The sequence below is a fragment of the Podarcis muralis genome, chromosome 7, assembly GCF_964188315.1.
Source record: "Podarcis muralis chromosome 7, rPodMur119.hap1.1, whole genome shotgun sequence".
Taxonomy (NCBI): domain Eukaryota; kingdom Metazoa; phylum Chordata; class Lepidosauria; order Squamata; family Lacertidae; genus Podarcis; species Podarcis muralis.
In genome coordinates, this window is record NC_135661.1 from 70,590,489 (window position 1) to 70,598,586 (window position 8,098).

The following is an 8,098-nucleotide window of genomic DNA, read 5'->3' on the forward strand; positions in this document are numbered from 1 at the left end:
GCCAATGGCCCATCTAGTCCAGCATCCTGTTCTCACAGTGGCCAACCAGATTCCTATGGGGAACCTGCAAGCAAAATCTGAGCACTATCGCTCTCTGCCTTCTGGTTCAGTTGTTGACCACAAGGAGAGCCACACAAAGATTTGAGCTGCTTCTGGCAAATAGGAAACTTTAAGATCAACAGGTTATAGCAGGGATGAGGAAGCTGATGCCCTCCAGATGGACTACAACTCCCATCATCCTTGACCATAGACCATGTTGGCTGGGATTGATGGGAGTCGGAGTCAAACCATTTCTGGAGGGTCACAGGTTTCCCATTCCTGAATTATAGTTTCTTATTCAGGCAAGAAATTGCCTAACATGTAAGAAATATGCCTACCCCCCCCCACCTTTCTGGAAGCTGGTCACTTGCAACATTTTTGCATTGTGAATTGGTTGCTTTGGTTTCTGTAGCAGAGAATGCAAGTCTGGGCAAAGTGCTGCTGCTGAAATGGATGCAACATTTTGGGCTGAGGGCCACGTGACACTGGTATTGATGTTATCAGAACTCATTTGCTAACAAGTCTAGCTACTACTTCAGGGGAATGCTGCCAAAGAAATGCTGGAGGCTGTTCATGCAGTGTGAATCCCAGGGCCGTGGAGTATTTGTTGATTCTATCCAAATATATGTTGTTTCCAAGTATAGAAAACATATGGGATTGGGCACTGAATTAAGAAAAAATCAGAGTTGTGAGAACCTCAGCTTTTATTTTTATTTTTAGAAAAAGGAAGAGACAAAGGGGGGCTGATTCTAAACTATGGGTTGGCAAACTAAGGTCCAGGGGCTGGATCAGGCCCCATTGCCTTCTGGATCCAGCCCACGGACGGTCCGGGAATCGCCGCATGGATCACCAGCGCGCATGTTCTTTCCCTCTCCCTTACACAGCGGTGGCGGCACCTCCTCCCTCCCTCCTCCTGGCTTCTCCCTGCCCTGCCTAGAGGAGGGAGGGGGCTTGGCTTTGTTGGTGCAGCAGCAGCGCTCGAGCAACCGCCATTTTAAGCAGCCCCTCTCCGGAGCCCTTCTGTGTGCCGCTCCTTGTGCTGCCACCGCCAGCCCCTGCCACTTGCAAAACACAGGTAAACAGCCAGCGGGGCTTATGGTGCTCTTGCATACCCCCCCAAAAAAATATAGTCTGCCCCCCCACAAGGTCTGAGGGGCAGTGGACTGGCCCCCTGCTTTAAAAGTTTGCTGACCCCTGTTCTAAACCTTATGACTGTGAAGATAGGTTTTGACGGTGAAGCTAGTGGCTTTAAACATGTATCATCAGTGTTTGCTATGGATTACAGCTTTGAGTGTAGCATTGAAGCTGTTGTAGCAACGCAGCAAGGTGGCGTACTTTGTTATCATCCAACCTATCCCAGATCTTCTGTTTAGCAACAAAGCTCCAGACAGAGGATGAAGGAATCCACTTGGTCGGCACGGAGGCCAGATGGAAATGAGAACCACCAAAAGTGAAAGCCACATGCCTGGGATGGTAGGACGAAAACAACAACTGTCCATTGCAGTTGTTGTTTTCTTCCCACAGTCCCAGGCAAGTGGCTTTCACTTTTGGTAGTTCTCATTTCCATCTAGCCTCCATGCATAGCTGTCAACGTTTCCCTTTTTTTAAAGGGAAATTCCCTTATTCCGAATAGGATTCCTCGCAAGAAAAGTTGACAGCTATGCCTCCATGCCAACCAGTATATCCACTGCTGAAGATTAGATAACTGCGCTTTAATGCATCGAAAGGGCTAAAGTCAACTTCCTTAGAAATGATGTTATCTGATGAGTACAGGGTAGGAAGGAGGAGCAACTGCCTGACTTAGCAGTAGGCACTTACCGTATTTTTCACTCTATAAGACACACCAGACCACAAGACGTACCTAGTTTTTGGAGGAGGAAAACAAGAAAAAAATATTCTGAATCTCAGAAGCCAGAACAGCAAGAGGGATCGCTGCGCAGTGAAAGGGATACCCAGTGGTTTCTGGGATAGCTGTGCAGCCTGCATTCGCTCCATAAGACGCACACACATTTCCCCTTACTTTTTAGGAGGGAGAAAGTGAGTCTTATAGAGCAAAAAATACGGTACTTTACTTAATGCCCCACCCGTTTTCTTCTATTCCTTCTTAGTGTCATACCCACCTTTCCATTCTGTGACTGTGCTTTGTTCCTATTGGCATCTTGCAGTGGAGTTCCCTTTGATCTGCCTGGCAAACCTCTGGCTTTTTCCTATTAGCCTCTACACCAGGGCTGATCTAATTGTTCCTGCAGCAACACCTCCACCTGTCTCCAGGTCTTAGCACGTGGGCAGAGGATGCAAACAGCATGCTCCAAGGGGAGGCGTGTCCCCGGTGATTCCAGGGTGAAGGTGTATATAAACTTTGGACTTTGGTTTAGTTTCTCTGTTAGCATATCCAGTAATGGAATGGGTTAGTTCATAACTGGAACAGAACATCTACTGTTACTTTGTGTGTGCAGCATATATAGAATTTGTTTGGAATGCGTTCCTAGTAGGTTGGGTACATATCTGCTTTCATTTTGGCCTGGTTAACCGAGCACGATTTGAATTGATGGGTAATTTGTCTTTCATTGAGTGGATTGCTTAGTTATTCAAATATTGAACAATGCATGACTGACAGTAATGTGAACTTGTATCGGGCTGTCTTGGGAGCTGTAAAAATGTATTCATGGCAGAGTTGCAGAAGGACAATGTTCATTTAGTCATGTATATTAATGTGAATGTGTCTATCTTCTATTACTGGTGTGGTCCAAAGCAAAACAGAATAATACATTTGGCACCACTTGGCTGTAGGAATCACCAGGAATAGGCGTACAAGGTGCCATCTAACCACTTCAGGGACTCCACTCTGAATTTGTGATCCACTCAATCCTCTGGAGCCTGTCTATGCACGCAGGGGAAGTTGCTAACTCACTGAGGGTTTGAGACCCACTGGTTACCCTCAACTGCCTTAGTCTGCCAGCCAAAGCTGTTTCCTGAGGTGTGGCTGCTGCCCAATGCTGACAGCTTCTAAGAGCCACAGGTGACATCTAGTTCAGGCGTAGGCAAACTTGGCCCTCCAGCTGTTTTGGGACTACAATTCCCATCATCCCTGACCACTGGTACTGTCAACTAGGGGTGATGGGAGTTGTAGTCCCAAAGCATTCAGGATGGCTGAGTTTGCCTATGCCTGATCTAATTGCAGGGTGGAAATAATAATAATAAAAATAAATTATTTATACCCTGCCTATCTGGCTGGGCTTCCCAGCCACTCTGGGTGGTTCCCAACAAAATATTAAAATACAGTAATCCATTGAAAGGTTGGCAAACTACCCCAGAAGGGGCATGGCATGTTCCCCACCAGAGGTACTATCCCTCTTTTAATAGCCAATGCATCCCCCAGAAAGAATGTGTGTGTGTGTGTAATATTATTTTAGCACAACAACCAGCAAAACCATTTAATCCCTTTTGAGTTTTTAAACACCACCAGCAGCAGCAATTTAACCTCCTCAGTTTGCAACTACGCCTTTCACAAGTCATTTGTTGCTGTTTTTCTTCTTAAAAATGTCATATTTGTACACCATGTCCCGTCTGATTCTTTCACTGCAACAAACCTTTCCCCTGAATGGAGAAAGAGTGAGAGAGAGGAAGGAGGAGGGAGAAGCGGACTGCTGTTGTTGTTTAGTCATTTGTTGTTTAGTCATTTGTTGTTTAGTCATTTGTTGTTGTTTAGTCATTTGTTGTTGTTTAGTCATTTAGTCGTGTCCGACTCTTCGTGACCCCATGGACCAGAGCACGCCAGGCACTCCTGTCTTCCACTGCCTCCCGCAGTTTGGTCAAACTCATGCTGGTAGCTTCGAAAACACTATCCAACCATCTCGTACTCTGTCGTCCCCTTCTCCTTGTGTCCTCCATCTTTCCCAACATCAGGGTATTTTCCAGGGAGTCTTCTCTTCTCATGAGGTGGCCAAAGTACTGGAGCCTCAGCTTCAGGATCTGTCCTTCCAGTGAGCACTCAGGGCTGATTTCCTTAAGAATGGAGAGGTTTGATCTTCTTGCAGTCCATGGGACTCTCAAGAGTCTCCTCCAGCACCATAATTCAAAAGCATCAAACAAAAGCTTATGTCATCATAAATCGGCCAGTCTTAAAGGTGCCACGAGAGTCTTCATTGTTTTTGTAGCAATGAACTAACATGACTTTCCAGCATGGGAAATGGACAGAAATCTGGAACAGGTCACCTCGCCCCCTTCTATGATCTGTCCTGATATGCCGACACGAGGGAGGATGGTGGAAATGGAAAGAGCAGTCTGAATATCACATGGGAAAATCCCAAAGATCTCTTGCACTCCCACTTCAAATGTGAGATCTAGGAAGGGGGGGTGCAGTATTTACTTGACTGCATAGGAACAGTTCCTTCAAAGGAGAATAACAAAATGCCCTTCTGTTTCCTTTGCCTGGAGGTGCTCTTTGCACTGTGCAGCCCGCGGTTCAAGGGCTTTGATATAATCAGCTGAGCTAACACCATGCCTCCCTTCTTCCTATCACCAGCTTGAGTCACGGAGGGGCCAGATCTCAGACAGTGACACAATGACAAAGCCATGTGAGGAATTTGGCGCTTTCCTGTGCAATGCAAATATTTTGCCTGCGGCATTTCCCTACTTTCATTCGGAAAGGAATTGATAATAAAACTGCTGATATCGCAAGGCCGTTATGCAAATCTATGGTGTGGCTGTGTTTGGGATACCGTGTACACTTCTGATCGCCTCACCTTAAAAAGGTCATTGCACAGTTGAAAAAGGCTGAGAGGAGGGTAACCAGAATGACCATAGGGATGGGGCAATTCCCCTTCCAACATTTGGGACTTTTTAGATTAGAGAAGAGGTGATGGGATATAAATTTATATAAGGGGGCATTGAGAAGGTGGATAAAGAAAAGTTTTTCTTCCTCTGTCATATGCACTAGAACTCGTGCATATTCAGAGGAGCTGAATGTTAGAAGATTCAGGACAGGTAAGATAGACATTATTCACACATCACAAAGTTCAACTAAGGAACTTGCTTCTGCTAAAGGCAGTGACAGCCAACCACTTAAAAGATGATTAGATAAATTTGTGGAGGGTAAGGCCAGGAGGCGCTGCTTTGGGCCAAAGATTGGGGGGGGCACCATTTCACGTCACACACCTGTGATATCACATGGGTGTCATGCATCGTGCGCCTGTGACATGTGCATGACCGGTCTTACGCATGCCTCAGGAGGGAGGAGGCCTTGTCCAGCACCATGCAGCTTCTATGACCACAGTTCCTCCTCTTTCCCACTTAGGAGGGGCATGACATTGATGTTGTGCTGCGCTCAGCTCAATGGTTCACCCTCCTCTATCCCTCTATAATGGGAGGGCTGAGCCCCCTGCTAAGGAATATTGTGAGGGCTGATGACACCTCTGCCCACTAGTGTTGGTGTGCCTGATATGGCTGTTAATGGCAACTAGCCATTCAGCAGCTAGAGGATGCATAGCAGGCTATACCTATTGTAGTTAAAAAAAACAACCTGTGCATAGAAGCTGCCATTTTGAAGGGTGCAAAAGGGTCCACAGCAGCCACTTATCAGAAGCTTCCCTCGGTTCAAGGGCACTGAAAGAAGCCTGGGAGATTCAGGCAAGAGCAGCGCCCTTCCAGAAAAGCGTGAGGGAAAGTCAGGCACAATGGAAATTAATCACAGTCTGTCAGAGGGCTGCGGTATTTTCCTTCATTCTTATTTGCCTGCTGCCACCTGAAAAACAGGATGGCAATGTTTTCCGGCTGCACATTTGCCGAGACTAAACAAGGAAGATTAGGCTTCCAGGGTCCTGCACTCCACACTCTGATAACTGCAGCACTTCTAAGAATTGCCTTTTAGGAGGGTGTGTGTATAATTTCAGAGTCCCCTTCTCCCCCACTCCCCCCGATCCCCAAGTGACTGGAATACAGATGTGGAATCACAGTCATGGGAGCCAAATTCAGCCTTTCAAGCTTCTATATCTGGCCCTTTGGGTGGTTTGCTCACCACGTCCCCTTCTACCCTTGGGTTCCTATGCTCCTTATCTGCAATAATTTTCTGGGGTCCAATAGCTAGCATTCTCTTTCCTCTGTGCCGAATTACCTGTGGTTGTAAAGAATGCACAGCTGTTGTTTTAACATTTTCAATAATTATTTTGTGATATAATGTCAATCTACAGTGTAGACAATATTGAGCAAGATGGACCAAAGATCTGATTTGGTATAAGGCAGCTTCCTGTGTTCCTTTCTTCCTGTGGCACCTTAAAGGCTAATACGTAATCTATCTCTGACTGGCAAGTTGCCTTATATATGATGTATTTTCCTTTGTCTGATGGCTTTAACTTTGTTTTAAGGTAGCTTAAAGAAAACCCAAACAGTTAGACATCCTGGGATCCTGTTAGAAGAAAGAGGAGGTATAATCATTACTGTTACTACTACTGTACAGTGGTACCTTGGTTCTCAAACTTAATCCGTTCCGGAAGTCCGTTCCAAAACCAAAGCGCTCCAAAACCAAGGCATGCTTCCCATAGAAAGTAATGCAAAATGGATTAATCCATTCCAGACTTTTAAAAACAACCCCTAAAACAGCAATTTAACATGAATTTCACTATCTAATGAGACCATTGATCCAAAAAATGAAAGCAATAAACAATGTACTGCAGTTACACAATCAATCAGTAGCGGAACTGGGTTCCACACAGTCACAAAAACAAAACAAAGAAGAGCCACCAAAACGCAAATGAAACAGCAAGAACAGACAGACCTCAGCATAACACTCAAATTGGAAGCATAGCACTCAAAACGGAGCATGTTCGGCTTCCAAAAAAAGTTCACAAACTGGAAACTTACTTCCGGGTTTGTAGTGTTTGGGTTCCAAGTTGTTTGAGTACCAAGGCGTTTGAGAATGAAGGTGCCACTGTAAGGCTATTCATAATTTTCACAGCAAACTCTGAGTACCAGTCTTAAAGAGAGTTTTTACAAACTTCTTTTTTGTTGTCACCTGACCCCTGCAAGTTGGCATCAAATATAAATAGGAGCGACTAGTAAATGTTGGAGATGATGCTAATGAATGCCATAACCTGATGTAGTCCATGCAGTCCTGCAGCTCCTATCATCCTTGAAGATTGGCCGTGTGTTTTGGGACTGATGGGAGATGGATTCTAGCAAAGACTCTCCTCCCTGGAAGAGAGGGGAGTGGTTGTGGGCGGGAGCCCGAGCTCCGCCCCTGGCCGTGGGCCTTAGCCCCTGCCCCTCCTCACCTGGCTGGTGCCCACGCCCACCGGAGGCAGCCAACCAGGTGTCTCCAGGGGGCGTGTTTAGCAGCTTAATGCTGCGGCTCCAGCTCCGCCTCCTCCTCAGTCGTCGTCGTCCCGCAGCGAGTCACCCACCCTCCACTCCCATTTAGCTCAGGGTCTAGGTTTTTTGGCCTTGCTATGGACCTTAGGTTGGTCGTCCCGGTTGTCTGGGGGGGGGGGCTGGTAGGGATTTTTCCATTTGGCATTAGGCTTTTGGGTTTTTTCACCTACCTCATAGCAATCGTCACAACTTTTGTGGTATTGGTGGGTAGGTTAGGCATTGGATTCATGTGTGTCAAGGGCTAGGTGTGGCCATCGCCTATGCTATCTACCGTGGGTTATTCCATTAAAGGAATCTGGCGGTCGTGTATTACGTCCGATGCCTGCTTGGTGGGAGGCCATGGCACGACCCTCGGTGACATCAGGGGTGAGCCTATAGTTGGATGAGCATCAACAGGCTCCACCTACTGTTGAATAAACCCACCTCCTATAGTCATCCAATGCCTAAGCCAATACCTTTTCACTGCTGTAATCAATAAAGTTGTGGCCTTTTCTTGCCCGTTAACTTTATATCACGTGTCCTTGTGTGTTTATTTCACATAGCAGGGGTCGGGCCCTCGATCCACAACAACTTGCAAGCACCACATTGGTCACCCCGACATTCATGAGATAGAGCACACACCTGATTTTCCAGATGTCCATAACACTACTTGTTGTTGATTCACGTGATTGTGCTTCTTTGTGTGTGTGTTCAA